At 44.0% G+C, this 26,072-nt stretch overlaps 1 long non-coding RNA gene across 1 annotated transcript; it reads left to right on the forward strand.

Annotated features, from left to right (window-relative positions):
- Positions 1–843: 843 nt before the first annotated feature.
- Positions 844–22,057, forward strand: LOC144672021 (uncharacterized). The gene is made up of 3 exons (XR_013574056.1): positions 844–1,037; positions 21,788–21,865; positions 22,009–22,057. It is a non-coding gene; the product is annotated as an uncharacterized LOC144672021 (long non-coding RNA).
- The last annotated feature ends 4,015 nt before the right edge of the window (positions 22,058–26,072 follow it).

Here is a 26,072-nt window from a genome sequence, read left to right on the forward strand (position 1 = left end):
TCCATTTGATAAAGTTCCTGATTTCTGGTACTGTTGTGCTGATGCTGCTGTGCATCCCCTTTCCAGGGACCCGGAATTGATTGCAGTGCTCTAACAGGCTGAGCTGGTGATTGATAAAGGTTTAACATAACTTCCTATTTTTTGTAATTTATACCTTTGCTTATAATGCCAAAGATTCAGTTTTTAAAAACAATTATCCCAACTTGAGATAAAAACAAAATACTGCAGATGCTGGAAATCTCAATAAAAACAGAAAATGATGGAAAAAACTCAGCAGGCCCAGCAGCATCTGTGGAGAGAGAAACAGAGTTAATGTTCTGAGCCCGTGTGACTCTTCAGAGTTAATGAGAAGTGGAAATGTGATGGATTTTATATTATTTAAGAGGTGGTGGAGCGAGGGAGAAGGCCAGAGATAGGTGACAGCTGAGGAAAGATTGACAAAGATGCCATGAACACGAGACAAAGGGAGTGTTAATGGTAGTGGTAAAGAGTAAAGAAGATGCTGATAGTGGCGTAAAGGTAAGATAGCAGAATGTGTTCATAGCAGAACAAGGGTCGGTACTCTGTGAAAGCAAAACATAGAAACAAGTGACAGATGGCCCTGTTGGGGAGGGGTCGTTGGAGAAATTGTCTCAACTTGTCGTGTTATCTTTAAAAATCTGTATATGTTATTCTCCAGGTCTCTCTGTTCCTGCACCACTGTTAAAATTGTACCACAAATTAACATTATTTTTAATTGGAAGTTACATATCTAGAATCACTAACTGACTAAGTAGAAAGCAGTGGGAGGATAAGTTTACAGATTGAATTTGGGAAATGGAGAAGGTGGTGATTGTGGATTCAGACAAGGGAGGGAGATGATTTCAGAGAATCTCCATGCTCTGTTGTAAGGTCTTTCTCTCTCTGCCTTGTTCCAGCTGTTCTCATTTGTACCTGTGACCCGATTGGTCCAATCTATGAACTCGACTGCTGCTGTGACCCTGACTGCTGCTCCACAGACATCAATGTCATCTCTTCCTGTCTACCGGCAGTGAACTGTAAGTGTCTGGTAGTATGTCACTGCATTGGCTCCCGACTTGACAATGTCTCGACTTTAACTTAAGAACGTAAGGAATAGGATCAGGAGTAGATCGTATGGCCCCTTGAGCTTGCTTCACCACTCAATCCGATCATAACTGCTCTTCAGCCTCAACTTTACTTTCCCACCCACTCCTCATATCCTGTGACTCCACAAGAGTTCAAAAATCTCAATCTCAGTCTTGAATATCCTCATTGATGGAGCATCCACCATCTCTGGGATAGAGAATTCCAAAGATTCACAACCCTTTAAGTGAAGAAAGTTCTCCTCATATCAGTCCTAAATGATTGACTCCTTATCCTGAGACTGTGCCTACATACTCTACAGTCCCAAAAGAAGACACTGTCTAGCCCTTTCAGACTCTTGTATTTTTCCATGAGATCACCTCAATTTACTCAGCCTGCCAGCATAGGACAACCCTCTTATCCTCCTGCACACATCCCTCCAAGCCTTGCTTCTTCTTATCTCTGTAACTTCCTCCAGTCCTACAATTCTCATCCTCTTATTCACACAACTCCATGGCATCTTCCTTCTATCTCTCCATAATATCCTGCAGACCTACAACACTCTAAGATCACTGCATTCCTCCATGTTAGGCCTCATATTTTTGCACTCCCTTCGACCCCAGAATTGGTGGCTACGCCTTCAGCTTCAGCCAAGACCCTCAGTTATGGAATTCCCTCCCTAAACCGCTCTGCCTTTCTACCTTTATTTCCCTCTTTACACAGACATCCAAATCACACACCACCCCACTGTTCTTCCTAACTTCCCACTGAAATAAAAACACTCCGATCCATCTTTCTCAAACCAAAGCGGATGGCCTCATACTTGCTCACATTAATTTTACCAACTAACCTAACCTCTTGTGTCCTGATTTCTAGGGACTGAATAGGATTAAATTCTGATTCTGTTACAAGCTGATAGGTAATAAAACTTCACCTTTTGTTAGGTGATGTTACAACAGATATGGAGTCAAGGTGGGTACATTGAGGTGAGGTACAGGTCAACCAGGATTTATCGAATGGTGGAATAGGCTCAAGGGCATGAATGGTCATCTTGTGTTCCTGTCCAACAGGTTGTGGGGCTCTATGGGATCCTAATGTTCCTTTCTGACAGGCTCAAGTTGGCAGAGTGGCCACTTTTATTTCCGTGTAACAGGACCTATGGGCTGAATGGCCTCCTCTTGGTCCTGTGTAACGGGATTGAGGGACTGAATAGCCTCCTACGTTGTCTATGTAATAGAATCAAGGGGCTGAATGGCCTCCTGTTCCTAGATCCAGGGACTGTTATTCCCTGCTGTTTTAAAGGTAAGATGGTAGAGAAACAGTGGCAGATATTTAGTGAGATAATTCATAACTCTCAGCCAAGGCACCTTCCATTGGAAAAGAAAGACTGAGGAAGATGTACTATCCATGGTTAACTGAAGAAGTTAAGGATAGCATTAAGTTTAAAGAAAAGGCATACAAAGCTACAAAGATTCGTGGTAGGCCAGAAAATTGGCGAAATTTTAGAAGCTAGCAAAGAATGACTAAAAAATAATAAAGAGGGAGAGATAGTAAAAGTTCCTACAAGTATATAAAGACAGTTACAAATGATCATTGGTCCCTTAGAGTGTAAGACTGTGGAATGAATCATGGGAAACAAGGAAATAACAGAGACTTTGAGCAAGTATTTTATATCTGTCTTCACAGAGGAAGACACAAGAAGCAAAGGACCATAGAACCAGAGAAAAGTTACAGTGCAGAAAGAGGCCATTTATCCCATCGTATCTGTGTTGGCTAAAAAAAGAAAAAAAAATAGCCACTCATTTTAATCCCACTTTCCAGCACCTGGTTCATAGCCTTGCAGGTTTCAGCACATCAGATGCATAAGTTTGTACACCTCAATTCAGTCACCCCTTAGCCTCCTCTGTTCTAAGGAAAACAACCCTAGCCTATCCAATCTCTCCTCTTCACTGTGATTTTCAAGCCCTGGCAACATTCTTGTAAATCTCCTCTGCATTCTCTCCAGAGCAATTATGTCCATCCTGTAATGTGATGACCAGAACTGTACACAAAATTCCAGCTGTGGCCTAACCAGTGTTTATTACAGTTCCATTGTTACATTCCTGCTTTTGTATTCAGTACCTCGCCCAATAAAGGAAAACATTCCATATGCTTTCTTAACCACCTTGTCCCCCTGTCCCGCCACCTTCAAGGACCTGTGGACATGCACTCCAAGGCCTCTCACTTCCTCAGCCCCTTTCAATAACTTCCCGTGCTTTGTTTGCCCTCCCCAAATGCATTATCTCACATTTTTCTGGATTGAATTCTATTTGTCACTCCTCCGACCATTCAGCCAAACCATTGGCATCATTCTGAAGTGGACAGCTATGTTCTTCGCTATCAACTACACGGCCAATTTTTACATCTTCTGCAAGTTTCCCAATCATGCCTCCCACATTTAAGTCTAAATCATTAATATATGCAACAAACAGCAAGGGCCCAACACTGAGCCCTGTAGAACATCACTGGAAACCGTTTTGCATTCGCAAAAACATCCATTGACTTTGTTTCCTGTCACTGAGCCAATTTTGGATCTAAACTGTCACCTTCCCCTGTATCCCATGAAATCTCACTTTCCTGACCAGTCTGCCATGTAGGACCTTGTCAAATGTGTTACTGAAAGCCATGTAGACAACACCCACTGCACTACCCTCATCAACTCTCCTTGTTACTTCCTCAGAAATTCTATTAAGTTAGTAAGACATGATGTTCCCCTAACAAAACCGTGCTGACTATCCTTGATCAATCCGTGCTTATCTGAGTGACAGTTTATCCTGTCTCTCAGAATTGTTTCTAATAATTTGCCCACTACCGAAGTCAAACTGATCGGCCTATAATTTTCTGGCCTATCCCTCGCACCCTTTTTAGATAATGGTACAATGTTCGCAGGCCTCCAATCCTCTGGGACCTTGCATGTATCTAGTGAGGATTGAAAAATGACCCTCAGAGCATCTGCTATTTCCTCCCTGGCTTGCTTCAACAGCCTGGGATACAATCCATCCAGCCCTGGTGATTTATCCACCTTCAAGGATGCCAGTCCCTCCAGTACTTCCTCTCTCACTATGCTTATTTTATCTAATATTTCACACTCTTCCTCTTTAATGAGAATGTCTGCATCATCCCTCTCCTTAGTGAAGACAGAGACAAAGTACTCATCGAGAACCCTGCCCAATCTTCTGCATCAACCCACAAGTTACCATGCACATCTCTGATAGGTCCTACTTTTTCCTTAGTTATTCTCTTGCTCTTAATGTACTGGTATCTTAGGATTTTCTTTGATTTTACATGCCAATATTTTTTCGTATCCTCTCTTTGCTTTCCTAATTTCCATTTTTACAACACCCATGTACTTGCTATACTCCTGTAGGCTTTCTACAATATTAAGTCTTTTGTGACTGTTATAAGCTTCCTTTTTCTGCTTTATTTTGGCCTGTATGCTTTTGGATAACCAGGAGACTCTAGATTTGGCAGGACCACCCTTTTGCTTTGTGGGGACGTGTCTGCACTGTGCCCATAGAATCTTGTCTTTGAATGCCTCCCACTGATTTGACACAGTTTTTCTTTCTAACACAAAAACAGAATTACCTGGAAAAACTCAGCAGGTCTGGCAGCATCGGCGGAGAAGAAATCAGTTAACGTTTCGAGCCTTCATGGCCCTTCGGCAGAACTGAAGCATAGTTAGAAGAAGGGAGAATTTTCTTTCTAACAGCTGTATCCAGTCCACTCTCGCCAGCTCACCTCCCAGCTTTGTAAAATTCGCCTTCTCCCAATTTAGAACTTTTACTCCTGTTCTGTCTTTTTCTTTTTCCATAATGATGCTAAATCTAACTATATTATGGTCACTAATTCCAAAATGGTCCCCCACTGCCACTTCATCCGCTTGTTCAGCTTCATTTCCTAAGACTAAATCTAGAATTGCATGTCCTCTCATTCGGCTTGTTACGTGCTGGCTAAAAAGGTTCTCTTAAATGCTGTTCAAGAATTTTGCACACTCTGTGCCCATCACAATTGATATTCGGGTAATTGCAGTCCCCAACGATTACTGCCCTATTGTTTTTGCAGCCGGAAATTTGTCTACACATTGCTCTTCCATCTCCCTTTCACTATTTGGAGATCTATAGTATGCTCCTAGCAATGTGGCTGCCTCTTTTACTTCTGAGCGCAACCCATATGGCCTCATTTGATACTTCATTTAGTATATCATCCCTCCTCAGCTGTAATTGTTTCTTCAACTAATAATGCTATACCCGCACCTTTTTTTTATCCCCCTCCATATCCTACCTGAAAATTCTATATCCAGGGATGTTGAGGTTCCATTTGTGCTCCTCCTTCAGCCAAGTTTTCGTTATAGCGATGATATCATGCTGCCATGTGTCTATATGTGCCCTCAGCTCATCGGCGTTATTTACTATGTTCCTTGTATTTGCATATATACCTTTTAACACTGCCAAATTCCTGTGCTGTATGCTTTCAAATCTGTGCTGCTTCTGTCTTTGAGTCACTCAGTAACCCTTCATCTCCTGTTCCCTGCTCTGAATTTGCCCTCAGGTTCCCATTCCCCTGTCAATCTAGTTTAACCACCCCCCACAACAGCACTGGCAAATCTCCCTGCAAGGATATTCGTCCCAGTCCTGTTCCGGTGTGGACTGTCGCCGTTACAGGTCCAACCTTCCCCAGAACCAGTCCCAATGCCTTAGAAATCTGATACCCTCCCTCCTACACCAGCTTTCCAGCCATGTAGTTAATCGCTCAATTCTCCTATTTCTATACTTGCTTGCACGTGGGACTGAGAGTAATCCTGAGATTACTACTTTTGAGGTCCTGTTTTTCAATCTCTTTCCTAGCTCCCTAAAGTCTGCTTTCAGGACCTCAACCCCTTTGCTACCTAAGTCATTGGTACCAACGTGGACCATGACCTTAGCTGATCATCCTCTCCCAGAAGAATGTCCTGCAGCTGCTCCATTACACCCTTGACCCTGGAACCAGGGAGGCAACATACTATCCTGGGGTTACGTCTACGGCCACAGAAACACTTTCAGAACAGTAGAAAACAGTAGGACAGGGGGGAAAAGGAGGGAGAAACTTTAAACAATCACGATCATCAACGAAAAAGAACTAGGAAAACTAATGGGACTAAAGGCTGACAAGTACTGTGGACCTAATGGCCTGCAGCCTAGGGTCTTAAAATAAGTAGCTGCAGAGATAATAGATGTATCAGTTGTAATCTTCCAAAACTCATTAGATTCTGGAAAGGTCCAGTGGAAGAAGGGAAAGACAGAAAGCAGGAAACCAGAGGGCAGTTAGTCTAACATCTGTCATTGGGAAAATGCTCAAATCCAATATGAAAGAGGTAGTAGCAGGACATTGAGAAAATCATTACACAATGAGACAGTGTTAACATAGTTTTGTGAAAGGCAACTAGTGTTTGGTAAATTTATTAGGTTCTTTGAGGAAATCACAAGCAGACTGGATAATGGGGAACCAGTAGGTGTAGCATATTTGCATTTTCAAATGGCATTTGACAATGTGTCACATAAAATGCTACTGCACAAGATAAGAGCCCATGGTGTTGGGGGTGGTATATGGCATGGATAGAAGATTGACTAACTGACAGGAAACAGCGAGTCGGGATAAATTGTTCTTTTTCATGCTGGAAAACTGTAACTCATCATGTGCCACAGATCAGTGCTGTGGCCTCAACTATTTACAATGTTAGCCAAATTTTCAGATGATAAAAAGATAGGTAGGAAAGCAAGTTGTGAGGAGGATACATAAGACTGTGCAAAGGGACATAGCTAAGTTATGTGAGTAAGCAAAAAATTGACACATGGTGTATAATGTGCGAAACTGCGAGGTGGTCCACTTTGTTGGGAAGAATCAAAACTCTGAATATTATTTAATTGGTGAGAGACTGCAGAATGCTGTAGTGCAAAGGGATATAGGTGTTATTGTACATTAATCACAAACAATATGCATGCAGGTAGAGCAAGTAATTAGGAAAACAAATGGACTGTTGGCCTGTATTTTAAATGGGATGGATGGTGTAAAGAAGTAGGGAAGTCTTGCTTCAACTGTACAGCGAACTGATGAGACAGCACCCAGTGTACTGTGTCAATTTAGTCTGCTTACTTAAGGGGTGGGGGGTGGGGGGGGGGTGGGGGGCAGTATAGTTGCATTGGAAACAGTTCAGAGAAAGTTCACTAGCCTTATTCTAGGGATGAAATATTGTCTTATGGGGAAAGGTTGAGCAGGTTGGACCTTTACTCATTGTAGTTTAGAAGAATGAGAAATGATCTTATTGAAAGATATAAGATTCTGAGGGGGCTCGACAAGATATATGCTGAGAGCATGGTTCCTCTTGTGGAGGAAACTAGAACTAAGAGGCACAATTTAGAAATAATGGGTCGCCCATTTAAGACTGAGATGAGGAGGAAATTCTCTTTCACAGAGTGCAGTGGAGGATGGGTCAATGAATATACTCAAGGCTAAGTTTGACTTTTGATTGACAAGGGAGCCATAGGTTATGGGGGATAATGAAATGAAATTGAGGCCATAATCAGATCAGCCATGATCTTATTGAATGGTGGAGCATGCTTGATTGGCCAAATGGCCTACTTCTGTTCCTATTTCTTTTGATTTCTCAGTGTTAAGTTCTTTTTGCAACTCCTCAAAAATAATGAAGCAATCCATGGCCTCATGAAGGAATATAATTCAAGCTTGAGCTGATAAGTGACAAGAAACATTCATGCCACACAAGTTCCATCTTCAAAAAGAGAGAACCTAACCACCTCCCCTTGACACAGAACAGCAGTGCCATTGCTGAATCATCAGTCATCAACATCCTGGGGCTTACCATTAACCAGAAACTTGAACAGTCACCATTTATGCCCAGTCAGAGGCTGGTTGCTCAGAAGTGAGTAAATCACCCCCTGACTTCCCTGAGTCTTTCCACCATCTACGAAGTACAAGTCAGGAGTGTGGTGAAATATCTACACTTGCCTGGATGAGTGGAGTCTCAAAAGCACTCAGGAATCTCAGTGCCATCCAGGGCAGCACAAGCCACTTGATCTGCACCAAATCCATCAACTTAAATATTGACAGTCTCCACCACCAGAGCAACATGGCAGCAGTGTGTGTCACCTACAACATGAAGTGCAGCAACCCGCCAAACCGCCTCCAGCAGCACCTTCCAAACCTGTGACCTCTTCCACCTAAAAGAACAAGGGCAGGAGAATACATGAGAACAGCACCACCTGAAATTTCTCCGCTTTTCACTAAGCACCCTGTCTTGGAAATATATTGGTGATCCTTCACTGTCATTGGGTCAAATGTCTGGAACCCCCTCTCGAACAGCACTCTGTCGGGTGCATCGACAGTACTAGGACTGTAGATGTTCAAGAATGCAGCTCACCATCACCTACTCAAGGGCAATTAAGGATGGGCAACAAATGGAAGACCAACTTCCTGTGACATCCCTTTCATGATGAATATCCCACAGAGTTCAGGTCCAATCTTCTCTTCATTCCCCATTCTTTAGTTTTCCTTTTTATCCACACAATAGTAGAATAATATTTTATGGAGGATTGTCCATTTGTTCCCAGAGCAGTCAGTGGGAGTGAATTATACTTTCTAACTACCTCATGTATGAAGAAATCTATCCAAATTCACCCAAATGCTTCAAATTAGCCTAAATTTTGCACTCTGGTTACTTAGTTGAAATAATTGATAAAGCTTTATTTGATCAGAATATGAAAGCTTGCAGCAACTCCTCACTTCTGCTGGAATGAGCCCGAAGTTCTCAAACATCTCTCTAATTGTAATAACTCCACATCACTGGTAATAGCCGAAAGAATCTGCTGACAGTATTTCCATTGCTTTTACTTCCTTCTGATAATGGAGTGCGTAAACTTCACACAATGGACAAATGTTCTGCTCCTGTGCTCTTTGTGTGGAACGTGACTGCCCCGGGGGACCATCAGCAAATCAAACTCATTCAGTCTCTACTTGACCATCTGTTAACTTTATTGGATGGATTTCTGATCCATTTTGGTTACAGACTGACAGTTTTTAATTTGAATTTTCCTTTACTTAAACATTGGGAAGTCTGGAATCATTGTCTTCTAATCCCATCACAATCTCCGCCTTATTGCCACTTCATTTCATCTCCATCCTTGGCCACTATCTGTGGCTGACCCTGACTATTCACAACTTATTCCCTTCTATTTACTCTCAAATTGAGCTTTCGGGTCCTTATCACTTCCATTACATATAAAACAAGCTTCTACTTAAATAAAATGTCTGCTCTCCTGACTCAGCTTACTGACTGCTGAATATGTGCCTTTGTCATTTTTTAGACTCAGTTATTTAAATGATTATCTGGATGGTCTCCTTTGCTGTTCCCGACACAAATTTTAGTGCATCCAAAACTCTGATCTGTGTATCCAGTCCCAGTTGCCCAGGTCCTACTGAGCTTTCACTTGTGTACCCTTTCACCCAGTGGCTCCTGGTCCTTCAATGCCTACAATTTAAAATTCCCATCTTTCTATTTAAATTCTTTCATGACCTGGTAACCACTCCACATCACCCACCCCACCCCCCCACCACACTCCCCAAACCAACTTTTCTGCAGCCCTATAACAGTCCTTTGACTTTGTGCCCTTGTACTCCCCTCAGTGCAGCAGTGGTATCAGAGCATTCAGTTGCTGAAGGCCACACAGTCTTGAATTCACTAGTTAGACACATCTCCTCCTTAAAGTTTAGCACTTTCATTCAGTTTCCGCTCACCTGAGTAATATTTGTTGATAACTGCTCTAACTACATAAATGCTGTGATTACGAGAGCAGGCCAGAGGCTGGATATTCTGTAACTAGTGGCTAATCTCCTGACTTCCCAAAGCCTCTCCACGGTATTGCCCAGTGAATGATATAATATTCTGTAGTTGTCTGGAAACTTGCAGCAACAACTCTGAAGAAAATCTACATCATTCAGGAGAAAGCAAGTCCACTTCATCAGCAGCTTATCCACCAGTTTAAACATCCACTCTCTCCAGCACAGGTACACTGTGGCTACAGTGTGTGTGATCTACAAAATACACTACTGCAATATATCACAGATTCTTTGACTGATATCTCACGCTTTCTCTTTTGTTTTTCGTTCCTGGGACAGTGGCACCACAAGACCAACATCTATTGCCTATTTGTCCAAATCTAGTTTCTCTTGAGAAGGTGATGCTGAATTATCTCTTATGCTGCTGGATTTTGTACAACAAAAGTACTCCCAGAGTGCTGATAGTCACTTCTAGGATTTTGACAAAGCAATGGCAATCCATTACCAAGTCAGGATGGTTTGTGACTTGGATATGTTGATGTACCTGTGCATCTGCTACCATTATCCTTTCGTGGTTTGGGTGATGCTGTCAAAGAACCTGTGGCATATTGCTGCAGTGCATTATGTAGATCGTACATACTGCAGCCAGTGTGCACCTGTGGTGGAGGGAGTGGATGATTAAACTCGTGAATAGGTTGCTGATGAAATTGATTGTTTTACCAGCCCAGGATGAGGGTCTGAGCTATGAGGAAAGATTGGATAGGCTGGGGTTGTTTTCCTTGGAGCAGCAAAGGTTGTGAGGGGACCTGATAGAGGTGTATAAGATTATGAGGGGCACAGATAGGGTGAATAGGAAGGTACTTTTTCCATTAGTAGAGGGTTCAATAACCAGGGAGCATAAATTTAAGGAGGTGAGTTGAGGAGAAAATATTTCACCCAGAGGGTGGTGAGAGTCTGAAACTCACTGCCTGAAAGGGTGGTTGAGTCTGAAATTATTAACATTTAAGAAGGTATTTAGATCTTCACTTGCATTGCCATAGCCTCCAGGGCTGTATGCCAAGTGCTGGAAAATGGGATTAGTGTAGTCAGATCTTGGTTGACTGGTGTGGACATGATGGGCCAAATGGCTTCCTTCTGTGCTGTAAATGCCTATGAGTCCTGAATGATGTAGATTTTCTTCAGTGTCACTGTTGCAAGCTTCCAGGCAATTGGGGAATATTCCATCTGACACAGGGCAATTTGTTGAACAGACTTTGGGGAGTCAGAAGATGAGCCGCGAACTACAGAATACCCAGCCTCTGGCCTGCTCTCTTAATCACATCCTTTATGTAGTTAGGGCATTTTTGACGCAGAAGAAATCAGTGAGGGTAATTCCACTGAATTATGAAGGGAGCTGTAAATGCTTTTATGGGAGGAGGCAATTAGCTGGCACTTGTGTGGTACGAGTATCAGTAAATTGTTGTCAGGGTCTTGCTGCATGCCGGCATTTATTACTTCATTTTCCGAAGTTTTGTGAATGGAACTGAACACAGTGCAACCATCAGCAAACATCGCCACTTCTGACTTTATGATGAAGGATCTGAAGACGGTTAGGCCACTGCGATTGAGGAATTGCTGTAGCGATGTCATGGGGCTGAGATGATATGCCATGTAAAAACATACACACCTGGTAGGATCCTGATACACTGTGAAACCTTGTACACACCTGGCAGGATCCTGATACAGTGAAACCCTGTACACACCTGACAGGATCCTGATATACCATGACAGCTGCACACAACTGCAGAATCCTGATGCACTGTGAAACCTCAAACACACCTGGCAAGATCCTGATAGACTGTGAAACCCTGTACACACCTGGCAGAATGCTGATATACCATGACAGCTATACACACCTGAAGACTCCTGATACACTGCGAAACCCCATACACAGCTGACAGGATCCAGATACACTGTGAAACCCTGTACACAGCTGGCAGGACCATGATGCACTATGAAACCACATACACACCTGACAGGATCCTGCAAACATTGTATACAGCTGGCAGAACTGTGTTAAATATCCTGGTGAAATCTTTGACAGATCTCTTAAGAGTCTTCAACTAACTGAATTTTTGTATGGAGCATATTTATAGTGCTTCTATTACTGACAGCAACTGAGTTTGCTTATAAAGGTACTAAAGTGTAATGACAATATGAGGCCTGAAATGAAAGCAGGGGAAAGTCAAGATTGAACAACACATGTCAGGAAACTGTCCCACTGGATCGAAACAATGCCTAAAAGCTATCGGAGCACAGGTCGGAACAGTTGGGTCCTTAACACTGCACAAATAATATGGTAGGCAGGCTATATTTGCTAATTGAAGTGGTTGAATTGGATGAGTTAGAAGGACTGCAGGTGCCTGTCTCTCTCTCTCACACAACAACATTCTGAGCAAGTATCCACTGTTCAACCAGGTGGGCGCAGGAGATTTGCTGGAAATCACCAGAGACTCTGAAATGATGCTGGAGAGCTCATTGCTTTGAATTGTCTTGATGTTTATCTATAAGAAAAATTATCATTTTAACTCATGGAAGGAGATATAGATTGCAATCCAGAATCCTGGATGCATCAGATCAGCTGTTGGGCAGGTCATACAAAAACAATTTTTGAATATTTAGATGTAAAATCTCTCAGTATACAATCTCTTGTTCAGAGGTTTTGATTGACCCTGAAGGACCCTGATTGGCCAGATGGGATCTACCCCAGAGTGCTGAGGCAGGCAAGAGAGGAGATTGCTGGGGCCTTGACAGAAATCTTTGTATCCTCACTGGCTACGGGTGAGGTCCCAGAGGACTGGAGAATGGCCAATGTTGTCCATTGTTTAAGAAGGGTAGCAGGGATAATCCAGGAAATTACACGCCGGTGAGCCTTACGTCAATGGTAGGGAAATTATTGGAGAAGATTCTTCGTGACAGGATTTACTACTATTTGGAAGCATATGGGTGTATTAGTGAGAGGCAGCAAGATTTTGTGAAGGGGAGGTCGTGTCTCACTAACTTGATCGAGTTTTTCGAGCAGGTGACAAAGATGATCGACGATGGAAGGGCAGTGGATGTTATCTACATGGATTTCATATCATATTTGACAAGATCCCTCATGGCAGACTGGTACAGAAGGTAAAGTCGCACGGGATCAGAGGTGAGCTGGCAAGATGGATACAAAATTGGTTTGGTCATAGAAGACAGAGGGTAGCAGTGGAAGGGTGCTTTTCTGAATGGCGAGCTGTGACTAGTGGTGTTCCGCAGGGATCAGTGGTGGGACCTTTGCTGTTTGTAGTATATGTAAATGATTTGGAGGAAAATGTAACTGGGCTAATTAGTAAGTTTGTGGACGACACTAAGGTTGTAGGAGTCGCAGATAGTGAAGAGGATTGTCAAAGGATACAATGGGATATAGATCATTTGGAGACTTGGGCGGAGAAATGGCAGATAGAGTTTAATCCGGACAAATGCAAGGTAATGCATTTTGGAAGGTCTAATACAGGCAGGAATTATACAGTAAATGGCAGAACCCTCAATTGCATCGACGGGAAGATGGATCTGGGTGTACAGGTCCACAGGTCACTGAAAGTGGCAACGCAGGTGGATAAGATAGTCAGGAAGGCATATGGCATGCTTGCCTTCATTGGCAGGGGTATTGAGTATAAAAGCTGGAAAGTCTTGCTGCAGCTGTATAGAACCTTGGTTAGGCCACACTTGGAATATTGCATGCAATTCTGGTCACCACATTACCAGAAGGATAGGGAGGCGTTGGAGAGGGTGCAGAGGAGGTTTACCAGGATGCTGCCTGGCCTGGAGGTTATTACCTATGAGGAGAGGTTGGAGAAACTCGGATTGTTCTAACTGGAGTGACGGAGATTGAGGGGCGACTTGATAGAAGTTTACAAAATTATGAGTGGCATGGATAGAGTAGATAGAAGCTTTTTCCCAGGGTGGAAGAGTCAATTACTAGGGGACATAGATTTAAGGTGAGAGGAGAAAACTTTAGAGGAGATGTGCGGGGCAAGCTTTTTACACATAGGGTAGTGAGTGTCTGGAACTCGCTACCAGAGGAGGTGGTGGAAGCAGGTACGATAGTGCTGTTTAAGAGGCAGCTTGACAAATACATGAATAGGATGGGAATAGAGGGATACAGACCCCGGAAGTGCAAAATGTTTTAGTTTGACAGGCAATATGATTGGCGCAGGCTTGGAGCGCTGATGGGCCTATTCCGGTGCTGTACTTTTTTGTTCTTTGTTCTTTGAATGAAACCATGATTACATTTCAGAGCTTCACTGATTAAGTTGACAGAACACAAGTCGGAGCCTTTGCTTCGCTTTCACTGAACTATCTTTTAAAGATTTGGCCCTCTAATTAATTATCTGATCTTCACAATCCCCAGATTCTGTGAAGTTCAAAAGTTACCACTCAACCTTAAATAAAAAATTCACTGACATCCAGTTAAAGGGGATGTTCGAAACTCCTGGTGCTGAAATGATTGTCCAGAAACTTTGCTTAAACTTTAGACTTTCCAGATCCTGAAATTCATTTTTGAACCCATATCTAAAGGAGGATCTTCCGAATAGTGGGTGGCGGGTTGCAGCAGTGGAGGGGGAGTGGTTGTTGGTGGGTGGATGGCATTCAAACGCCCTGGAGACCATCTTCCACCTAATTTAATTATGGTTGATCTGTAGCTTAGCCCCATTTACCATCTACCTGACATAGAAAGGACACGTTGAGTCTGAGATCCTACAATCAGATTTCAGGAGTTCTGAGGTAAATTAAAAAACAAGAACTCAAAGGTAGTAATCTCTGAATTACTTCTAGTCCTGAGCGCTAGTGATTATTGCAAGAGTAGAATAAAATAGGCTAATGCAGCACTGGAGAAACGGTGATGGGGGAGAAATTCAGATTCATGTGGCATTGGGGCCAGTTCAGGGGTAGAAGGGTCCTGTTCAAGTTGACCGAGTTGCAGCTCAATAGAAGCGAGACTGATGTCCTCCCAGAAAGATTAACTAGTACTGTGGAGGAGGCTCTAAACTAATTTGGCAGTATGAAAGTTTAGAGAGAGAAACACAGAGGGCTGGGAGGGGAAACTATCGCTAAAAATAAGAATAGTCTATAAATATGAAGGATCAGAGCAAAGGCAAATCAGTCTAAAATGGGTTTGGAGTTCCTAATGACAGTGTTGTAAATAAAGTTGGTGAGCTGCATGCAAAGGTCGCCAAATGGGACTATGATATAATGGCAATAATAGAGACCTAACTGAAAGGGAGGGAGTATTGGAAACTTAATATTTCTGGCAGAAAGGATGGTTGAAGAGAAAAAAAATTAGCCTTGAGAGTGTAAGTATAGATTAAAGATCCATTTGCAGCATCAGATTTGGCTGACTAGTTGAGGTTAAATACAATGACTACTTGGTTACAATTAAGGAACAATATGGGAGCTGCTGCATCAGCAGGTGGATACTCTACGCTGCCAAATACTGGGAAGCAGTAAGATGAGTAAATACAAACAGATGCATTAACTGTAGAGTAGTGATAATGGTGGATTTTAATTATCCAACTACAGACTGGAATAGTAACAATGTGAAGGCCAAAGTGGGATATGAATTCCTGATAAATGAGGAAGAAAACATTATTGATCAGTGTCGTTTCCATCCCAATGATGAAGCAAATAATGCTGGATCTATTTCAGGGTGTTGAAATGTGTGGCATGTTTCCATAAGAGAATATTTGGGAAATGTGATCAGAATGTCGTTTGGTTTTGAATAGTTAACGGAATAACAAGGTGCAATCTGGTGTAAAAATGCATAACTGGAGGAGGGCTAACTTCTGTGAGTTGAAAAGACACCTGACCCAGATGGATTAGAACCAAGAATTCCCCCCTTATAGCTTCACATTGAAACTTTCAGTTACGTTTAAATCTCTTTGTTGCCCCTAATCTCCCTGTCTCAGTTACTTCCTCTAGACTGACAACTCCCCACTACCAAACTATCTCTGTTCCTCCAATGTTCCTGTATGTTGTGTATTTCACCCTCTCCTCAGACAATCATAGGTGACTATTCCTTCAGCTGTTTCTACTCCCTGCTCTGCAATTCCCCAACCAACCCACCTCGCCTCCCCCCCTCCTTTCAGATACTCCAAAGACTCAGTTACTTGACCTACTTTTTGACCGCATCTCCTTCTTCCTCCTTTATTCAGCAACCATCCTTTGTTTGATTCAGCTTCTGTGTAGCTCCTTGGAATGTTATTTTTTGATAAAGTGCTGTGGAAATGCAAGTTAGTGCTGTGTGTTTATTACACCCCTGTCACCATTAGTGAAACAGCAGATAATTGAATTTTAAAATGTCTCAGACTTGGTTATAAATTAATGCTGGAGAATAACTTCAATTATAGTTTGGAGAAATTACTGATCCACGACTGAATCACTTATACATTTCCACCATAGGGAAAGGAAAGAACACTGACTGATAGTTTGATGGGACACACAGGCACAGTGAGACACATGTGCAAGTGAAGGGCCATTATTGTGAAACAGCAGTTATATCTATCACTTAAACATTTACGGAGTTTTCTGAATTTGTAAGACTCGCAAAGACATTCCACAAATCAATGCTCTGCATCACCTTCTAAAAGTGTTCATTTGTCAGGTGCTGACACCATTAGAGATAAGGTGAATATGTTCAAATACAAACATCAACCAGGCATATCTCTATGAACGCACTGACACTATTACTGCCCATATCAAACAGAGGAATTACACTCAGACACATAGATTCAACTGCATGCAGGATCCTTGAAGTCATCAGTGGTCATCCTGCTTCTTACAGCCATATGGTCCATCTTGCTTACTTCGCCTTTCAGTAAACTTGTGGTTTCCCTCATCTTCTCCACTTTCCAGCCCTATCCACACGTCTTTTGAATTCCTTAATATCCAAACTCTACTCATCTCAATCTTGACGCGCTGATCTTTTGTCCTGTAAAATCAGAGATATTCAGGTTACGATGAGAAACCTGAGAGGCTTTTAGCAGGTACAAGGGAAGCAAATCAGCAGAGGCATTAGTGGAGTACAGAAAGTGCAGGGTGGAGCTTAAGAAAGCAATTTGGAGAGCAACTAGGGGATATGAGAAAGCTCTGGCTGGTAGAAGTAGGGAAAATCCCAAGATATACTATAAGTATATCAATGGGAAGAGGATAACCAGGGAAAGAGTAGGGCCCATAAGAGACGAAGGGGGCAATCTATGGGTGGAGCCAGAGGACATCTCTAGAGTGTTGAATGAATACTTCACATCTGTCTTCACCAAAGAGAATGAGGATGAAGGTATCGAACTCAGGGAGAGAGACTGCAAGGTTCTTAAGCAAATTGATATAGGGAGTGACAAGTTATTGGAGGTGTTGGCAGGCTTCAAAGTGGACAAGCCTCCAGGTCCAGATGATTTGTGTCCCAGACTGCTGAGGGAGGCAAGGGAGGAGATCGCAGGGGATCTGACCCAAATTTTTAATTCCTCTCTGGCCATGGGGGAGGTGCCAGAGGACTGGAGAACAGCTAATGTGGTTCCGCTATTTAAGAAGGGTGTAGACATAAGCCAGGGAATGACAGGCCAGTGAGTCTCACGTCAGTGGTAGGGAAACTATTGGAGAAAGTTCTGAAGGAGAGTATATATCTCCACATAGATCAGGGATAGTTAGCATGGCTTTGTCAGAGGGAGGTCATGCCTAACAAATTTGATTGAATTTTTTGAGGAGGTGACCAGGTGTGTAGATGATGGTAGTGCAGTTGATGTAGTTTATATGGATTTCAGCAAAGGCTTTGACAGGGTCCCACAACGGAGACTTATAAAGAAGGCAAATGCACATGGGGTACAGGGTAATTTGATAAGGTGGATTGAAAATTGGCTTAGTTGTAGGAGGCAGAGAGTGATGACAGAAGGATGCTTTAGTGACTGTAAGCCAGTGTCCAGTGGCGTACCACAGGGATCTGTGCTCGGTCCCCTATTATTTGTCATTTATATAAATGACATAGATGACTATGTGGGGGATAGGATTAGTAAGTTTGCGGATGACACAAAGATTGGCCGGGTGGTTAACAGTGAGGTTGAGTGTCTTGGGCCACAGGAAGATGTAGACAGGGTGGTCAAATGGGCAGATCAGTGGCAGTTGGAATTTAACCCTGAAAAGTGTGAGGTGATACACTTTGGAAGGAGTAATTTGACAAGGAAGTATTCAATGAACGGCATGACATTAGGATGTTCTGAGGAACAAAGGGACCTTGGCGTGTGTGTCCACAGATCTCTGAAGGCAGAGGGACATGTTAGTGAGGTTGTGAAAAAGGCATATGGCCCTTTATCAATCAAGGCATTGATTACAAAAGTAGGGAGGTCATGTTGGAGTTGTATAGAACCTTGGTGAGGCCACAGCTGGAGTAATGTGTGCAGTTCTGGTCGCCACATTATAGGAAGGATGTGATTGCACTGGAGGGAGTGCAGAGGAGACTCACCAGGATGTTGCCTGGGATGAAACATTTAAGTTATGAAGAAAGTTTGGATAGACTTGGGTTGTTTTTGTTGGAGCAGAGAAGACTGAGGGGCGACCTGATCGAGGTGTACAAGATTATGAGGGGCATGAACAGGCTGGATAGGGAGCAGCTGTTCCCCTTAGTTGAAGGGTCAGTCACAAGGGGGCGTAAGTTCAAGGTGAGGGGCAGGAGGTTTAGGGGGAATGTGAGGAAAAACTTTTTTACCCAAAGGGTGGTGACAGTCTGGAATGCACTGCCTGGGAGGGTGGTGGAGGCGGGTTGCCTCACATCCTTTAAAAAGTACCTGGATGAGCATTTGGCTCTGGGCCAAGTGCTGTTAAACGGGATTAGGTAGGTAGGTCAGGTGTTTCTCACATGTCAGTGCAGACTCAATGGGCCGAAGGGCCTCTTCTGCCCTGTGATTCTGTGAAAACGTGCTAGTAGAATTGACGATAAGATGTTCTTCACTGTTCCAGATATATTACAATTCTTGTGTAATGACAGTGATCCAGATCTCTATAGACTTTTCTCACAAGAATAAACATAAAAATGAAGATAATTCTGCACTATTTCTCAATATTAAGGGATCGTTCAACAATTCAAAGATGATGAAGGATCCAGCCTCTGATCCTTATCAAAAACTAATAAATGTTTCTTCGGCTTTGGCATGTCTGTTTAACAAGGTTCATCCAAATCCATCCGCTTTGTTTTTAGATTTATTACCAATGAATAGACAAATAAATAAAAAGGGTGAAACTATTCAGCTCCTCTCAATCATTTTATTCAGAACTTCCATTTTACTGAGGAGGCTTTAGACCAATGCACATCTAACAACCTGCTCTGAAAATACAGCTCACAATCTGACAGATGTGACAAATTGCACCACAGCAGCTGAGATAATCCACAATGTTGTAAAACAATCCAATACCATTCTAAATTAAACAACCCACACTATTCTTTAAAAAAGGACAATTTGGCCCAATGGGTTCCTCTAAAAATCAGGATTGAGATCTGGAGCTTCATCTTCTCCGAAGGCTAATCAGTTATCAATTCTCAGTGGGCTATATCTTATCTGTGTATCAAATGTTGACGAAACCCAATTATTAGTTTCTGGGATATAATGTTTACAGAAAACCAGAAAAAGAATCGAGGGCAGAAACTTTAACGCCTCCCAACTTCAATGGCAGAGGTAAAAAACATTAAATGAGTTTCCACAGCCCGCTACATGGAGACATCCAGAAACTCACACCCCTTTGAGTGGGAAAAAAAAAAGACCTCATCTTAGTTCTAGATGGTCAAATATTATACTGCGTCTTGGCCCTTTGTTCGAGAGTCTCTAGGCATGGAAAAGGTCCTCTCAGCATTGAGCCTGTTCCCTCAAAATTTTATGCCTTCAATGAGATTTTTTTCTCATTCTCCCAGGACTCCAAAGAATGCTGCTCAATCTCTCCCCGAGGGAAGCCTTTATTCCCAAGAATCAAACTAGTAAACCATGCCTGCGTCCCCCTCTCCGACAGCTCCTTTCTGAATACTCTCTATTTCAGGACTAAGGTTGTATTTTTCCTGTACTGTGTGAGTAAATATTACCAATGAAGCGATTTGTGAAACCCCAAACACACCTGACAGCATCGATAAGCACTGTGGAACTTCATAAACAATAGCAGGATCCTGACACAGCATTAAACCCCATACACACCTGTCAATATCCGGAGAGACTGTGAAACCCCGTACACACCTGGCAGGATCCTGATACACTGTGAAACCCTGTAGACACCTGGCGGTATCTTGAGACACTCTGAAACCCTGTACACACATGGCAGGATCCTGATACACTGTTAAACCCCGCTAAGACCTGACATGATATTACACACTGGCTATGGGTGAGGTCCCAGAGGACTGGAGAATGGCCAATGTTGTTCCATTGTTTAAGAAGTGTAGCAAGGATAATCCAGGAAATTACATGCCGGTGAGCCTTACATCAGTGGGAGGGAAATTCTTGGAGAAGATTCTTCGTGACAGAATTTACTACCATTTGGAAGCAAATGAACGTATTAGTGAGAGGCAGCATGGTTTTGTAAAGGGCAGGTCGTGTCTCACTAACTTGATTGAGTTTTTCAAGAAAGTGACAAAGATGATCGATGATGGAAGGGCAGTTGATGTTACATACATGGATTTCAGTAAGGCCTTTGACAAGGTCCCTCATAGAAGACAGAGGGTAGCAGTGGAAGGGTGCTTTTCTGAATGGAGAGCTGTGACTAGTGGAGTTCCGCAGGGATCAGTGGTGGGACCTTTGCTGTCTGTGGTATACATAAATGATTTGGAGGAAAATGTAACTGGGCTAATTAAGTTTGTAGACGACACTAAGGTTGGTGGAGTTGCAGATAGTGAAGAGGATTGTCAAAGGATACAATGGGAGACTTGGGCGGAGAAATGACAGATGGAGTTTAATCCGGACAAATGCGAGGTAATGCATTTTGGAAGGTGTAATACAGGCAGGAATTATACAATAAATTGCAGAACCCTTAAGTGCATTGACGGGCAGAGGGATCTGGGTGTACAGGTGCACAGGTCACTGAAAGTGGCAACGCAGTTGGATAAGGTAGTCTGGAAGGCATATGGCATGCTTGCCTTCATTGGCAGGGGTATTGAGTATAAAAGCTGGGAAGTCATGCTGCAGCTGTATGGAATCTTGGTTAGGGCACACTTGGAATATTGTGTGCAAACCTGGTCGCCACATTACCAGAAGGATATGGAGGCTTTGGAGAGGGTGCAGAGGAGGTTTACCAGGATGCTGCCTGGTCTGGAGGTTATTAGCTATGAGGAGAGGTTGGAGAAACTCGGATTGTTCTCACTAGAGCGACGGAGATTGAGGGGCGACTTGATAGAAGTTTACAAAATTCAAAGTGGCATGGACAGAGTAGATAGTCAGAAGCTTTTTCCCAGGTTGGAAGAGTCAATTACTAGAGGACATAGATTTAAGGTGGGAGGAGAAAACTATAGAGGAGATGTGCGGGGCAAGCTTTTTACGCAGAGGGTAGTGAATGTCTGGAATTCGCTGCCAGAAGAGGTGGTGGAAGCAGGTACGATACTGGTGTTTAAGAGGCAGCTTGACAAATACATGAATAGGATGGGAATAGAGGGTTAAGGACCCTGGAAGTGCAAAATGTTTTAGTTGACGGGCAATATGATTGGCGCAGGCTTGGAGGGCCGAAGGGCCTGTTCCTGTGCTGTACTTTTCTTTGTTCTTTGTTCACACCTGGCATGATCCTAATACACTGAAATCCCGTACACACCTGGCAGGATCCTGATACAATGTGAAACCCCATAATAAAGAGCGCGAGGAGAGCAGTGGAGACACAGGATAAAAGAGCGCGAGGAGTGCGGCGGAGACACAGGATAAAAGAGCGCGTGGAGAGCGGCGGAGACACAGGATAAAAGAGTGCGAGGAGAGCGGCGGAGACACAGGATAAAAGAGCGCGTGGAGAGCAGCGGAGACACAGGATAGAAGAGTGCGAGGAGAGCAGCGGAGACACAGGATAAAAGAGCGCGAGGAGAGCGGCGGAGACACAGGATAATAGAGCGCGAGGAGAGCGGAGATACAGGATAAAAGAGCGCGAGGAGAGCAGCGGAGACACAGGATAAAAGCACACGAGGAGAGCGGCGGAGACACAGGATAAAAGCACACGAGGAGAGCGGCGGAGACACAGGATAAAAGAGCGCGAGGAGAGCAGCGGAGACACAGGATAAAAGCGCGCGAGGAGAGCGGCGGAGACACAGGATAATAGAGCGCGAGGAGAGCGGCGGAGATGCAGGATAAAAGAGTGTGAGGAGAGCGGAAACACGGGATAAAAGAGCGCGAGGAGAGCGGAGATACAGGATAAAAGAGCGCGAGGAGAGAGGGGGAGACACAGTGTTAAAGAGCACGAGGAGAGCGGAGACAAGGGATAAAAGAGCACGAGGAGAGTGGCGGAGACACGGGGTAAAAGAGCGTGAGGAGAGCGGTGGAGACACAGGGTAAAAGCGTGAGGAGTGAGGCAGAGACGCAGGGTAAAAGAGCGCGAGGAGAGAGTCGGAGACACGGGGTAAAAGAGCGTGAGGAGAGCGGTGGAGACACAGGGTAAAAGCGTGAGGAGTGAGGCAGAGACGCAGGGTAAAAGAGCGCGAGGAGAGAGTCGGAGACACAGGGTAAAAGAGCACGAGGAGAGCGGCGGAGACGCAGGGTAAAAGAGCGCGAGGAGAGCGGCAGAGACACAGGATAAAAGAGCGCGAGGAGAGCGGCGGAGGTGCGAAGAGAGTTCCAGGGAGCAGCGTCGGAGGGCGGAGTTCCAGAGAGGTGAGTATAAAAGCCTGACCTAGGTGATTCACGGACCTCGGGTCTCAAAAAAAAATTAAAAGTTGCGTCACGGTAAATCTGTGACCTGATTGGCTGGTAGAGAACCTACACTGAATTTGAAACTAAAACATTGTTAAACTAATTAAACCAAATAAATTAATCACTTAATTAATAAGTAGAGTGTATCTAGACCAGAATCAGGGGATTATTGTTCTTAGCATTTAGCATTTATGGTAGAAATCTAACCCTAGGGAACGTATAGTTAATAAGCAGTTATTAGATTTAAATTAATTTCTTAAATAGTTCTAGAAATGGCAGTTGCTGGGGTGAAGTGCTTCACCTGTGGGATGTGGGAAATCTGTGACGCTTCAAGTGGCCCGGACAACTACACCTGCAGGAAGTGTACCCAATTGCAGCTCCTCACAGACCACATGGATCGGTTGGAGCAGCAGTTGGATGCACTTGGAAGCATTCAGGTGGCGGAAAGTGTCATTGACAGGAGTTTTGGAGACATGGTCACACCCAAGGTACAGACAGATAGATGGGTGACTGCTTAAAGGGGCAGGCAGTCAGTGCAAAAATCCCCTGTGGCTGTCCTGCTTTCTAACAGGTATACCATTTTGCATACTGTTGGGGGGGATGGCCTATCAGGGGAAAACAACAGCAGTAGCCAGAGCAGTGGCACCACGGCTGTCTCTGTTGTTCAGCAGCGGGGGCGTCAAAGCACAGAAGAGCAATTGTCATAGGGGACTCTATAGTCAGGGGCTCAGATAGGCGCTTCTGTGGTGGTGAAAGAGACACCAGGATGGTATGTTGCCTCCCTGGTGCCGGGGTCCAGGATGTGTCTGATCGGGTATGGATATTCTGAAGGGAAAGGGAGAACAGTCAGAGGTCGTGGTACACATTGGTACTAACGACATAGGCAGGAAGAGTGATGAGGTCCTGCAGCGGGAGTTCAGGGAGTTAGGCAGAAAGTTAAAAAACAGGACCTCTAGGGTTGTAATCTCAGGATTAGTCCCTGTGCCACGTGCCAGTGAGGCTAGAAATAGGAAGATAGTGCAGCTGAACACTTGGCTGAACAGATGGTGTAGGAGGGAGGGTTTCTGATATCTGGATCAGTGGGACCTCTTCTGGGGCAGGTGGGACCTGTAAAAGAAGGACGGGTTGCATCTAAACTGGAGGGGCACCAATATCCTGGCTGCGAGGTTTGCTAGTGTCACTCGGGAGGGTTTAAACTAGTATCGCAGGGGGGTTGGAACCAGAGCAATAGGTCTGCAGGTGAAATAAATGACTGGGAACCAGTGAATATAGCCAGTAGGACTAAGAGGAAGGGCAGGCAGGAAGAAATTACTGAACACAGTGGGACTGGGGGTCTGAAATGCATTTGTTTCAATGTGAGAAGTATAACAGGCAAGGCAGATGAGTTTAGAGCTTGGATTAGTACTTGGGACGATGATGTTATTGCTATTACAGAGACTTGGTTGAAGGATGGACAGGATTGGCAGATAAATAGTACTTGGGACTATGATGTTATTGCTATTACAGAGACTTGGTTGAAGGATGGACAGGATTGGCAGATAAACGTTCCAGGATTTAGATGTTTCAGGCAGGATAGAGAGGGATGTAGAAGAGGTGGGGGAGTTGCACTGCTGGTTAAGGGGAATATCACACCTGTACGACAGGAGGACACCTCAGTGGGCTCATGCAGCAAGGCAATATGGGTAGAGCTCCGGAATAGGAAGGGTGCAGTCACAATGTTGGGGGTTTACTATAAGCCTCCCAATTGCCGGCGGGAGATTGAGGAACAGTTATGTAGGCAGATTTTGGAAAGATGTAAAAGCAATAGGGTTGTTGTGGGTGATTTTAACTTTCCTTGACAGAAATCTTTGTATCCTCACTGGCTACGGGTGAGGTCCCAGAGGACTGGAGAATGGCCAATGTTGTTCCATTGTTTAAGAAGGGTAGCAGGGATAATCCAGGAAATTACACACCGGTGAGCCTTACGTCAGTGGTAGGGAAATTATTGGAGCAGGTTCTTCGTGACAGGATTTACTACCATTTGGAAGCAAATGGGCGTATTAGTGAGAGGCAGCATGGTTTTGTGAAGGGCAGATCGTGTCTCACTAACTTGATCGAGTTTTTTGAGCAAGTGACAAAGGTGATCGACGATGGAAGGGCAGTGAATGTTATATACATGGATTTCAGTAAGGCCTTTGGCAAGGTCCCTCATGACTGGCAGACTGGTACAGAAGGTAAAGTCGCACGGGATCAGAGGTGAGCTGGCAAGATGGATACAGAATTGGCTTGGTCATAGAAGACAGAGGGTAGCAGTGGAAGGGTGCTTTTCTGAATGGAGAGCTGTGACTAGTGGAGTTCCGCAGGGATCAGTGGTGGGACCTTTGTTGTTTGTAGTATACATAAATGATTTGGAGGAAAATGTAACTGGGCTAATTAGTAAGTTTGTAGACGACACTAAGGTTGGAGGAGTTGCAGATAGTGAAGAGGATTGTCAAAGGATACAACGGGATATAGATCGGTTGGAGACTTGGGCGGAGAAATGGCAGATGGAGTTTAATCCAGACAAATGCGAGGTAATGCATTTTAGAAGGTCTAATACAGGCAGGAATTATACAGTAAATGGCAGAACCCTTAAGTGCATTGACGGGCAGAGGGATCTGGGTGTGCAGGTCCACAGGTCATTGAAACACAAATCCTCTTCCCAAAGAATCCTCCACCTGTAAGCACCCGTTCTCCCTCTAGCTCTTCCACCATCACCACCCTGGTTCCACCGCCATTGACCATGGGACACTTAATTGGGCCTGGGAATAATTGCACTCCCTCTCCCTGAGTTCTCAAGTGATCCTGCTGGCCTGAATTAAATGTAGGAGGCATGATTAATAAGTTTGAAAATGATACGCAAATTGGCCGAGTGAGGTAGTGAGGAAGAAAGCTATAGAATGCAGGGAGATGCCAATGGGCTGATCACCTGGACAGAAAAATGGCAAATGGAAATGAGGGTGACCAACTCTGGCCAAAAAAATAAGGGACACTTCACCCTGGGGGTTGCTGACAGAACTTGGGAACTGGGGGTGGCAGGGTGGTGGAGTGGCAGTTAGGTTGCTGCCAATACATTGAGCGGAGGTGGGGGTGCTAATGAGAAGAGGGGTGGAAGAGGTTGCTCGCGATGCCTTGAGATCAGGGAGGGGGTGTGAAATGATTCTTGAGTCATGCATGAGACTTCTGCTGTGCGAC

The sequence above is a fragment of the Cetorhinus maximus genome, chromosome 35, assembly GCF_964194155.1.
Source record: "Cetorhinus maximus chromosome 35, sCetMax3.hap1.1, whole genome shotgun sequence".
Classification (NCBI taxonomy): Eukaryota; Metazoa; Chordata; class Chondrichthyes; order Lamniformes; family Cetorhinidae; genus Cetorhinus; species Cetorhinus maximus.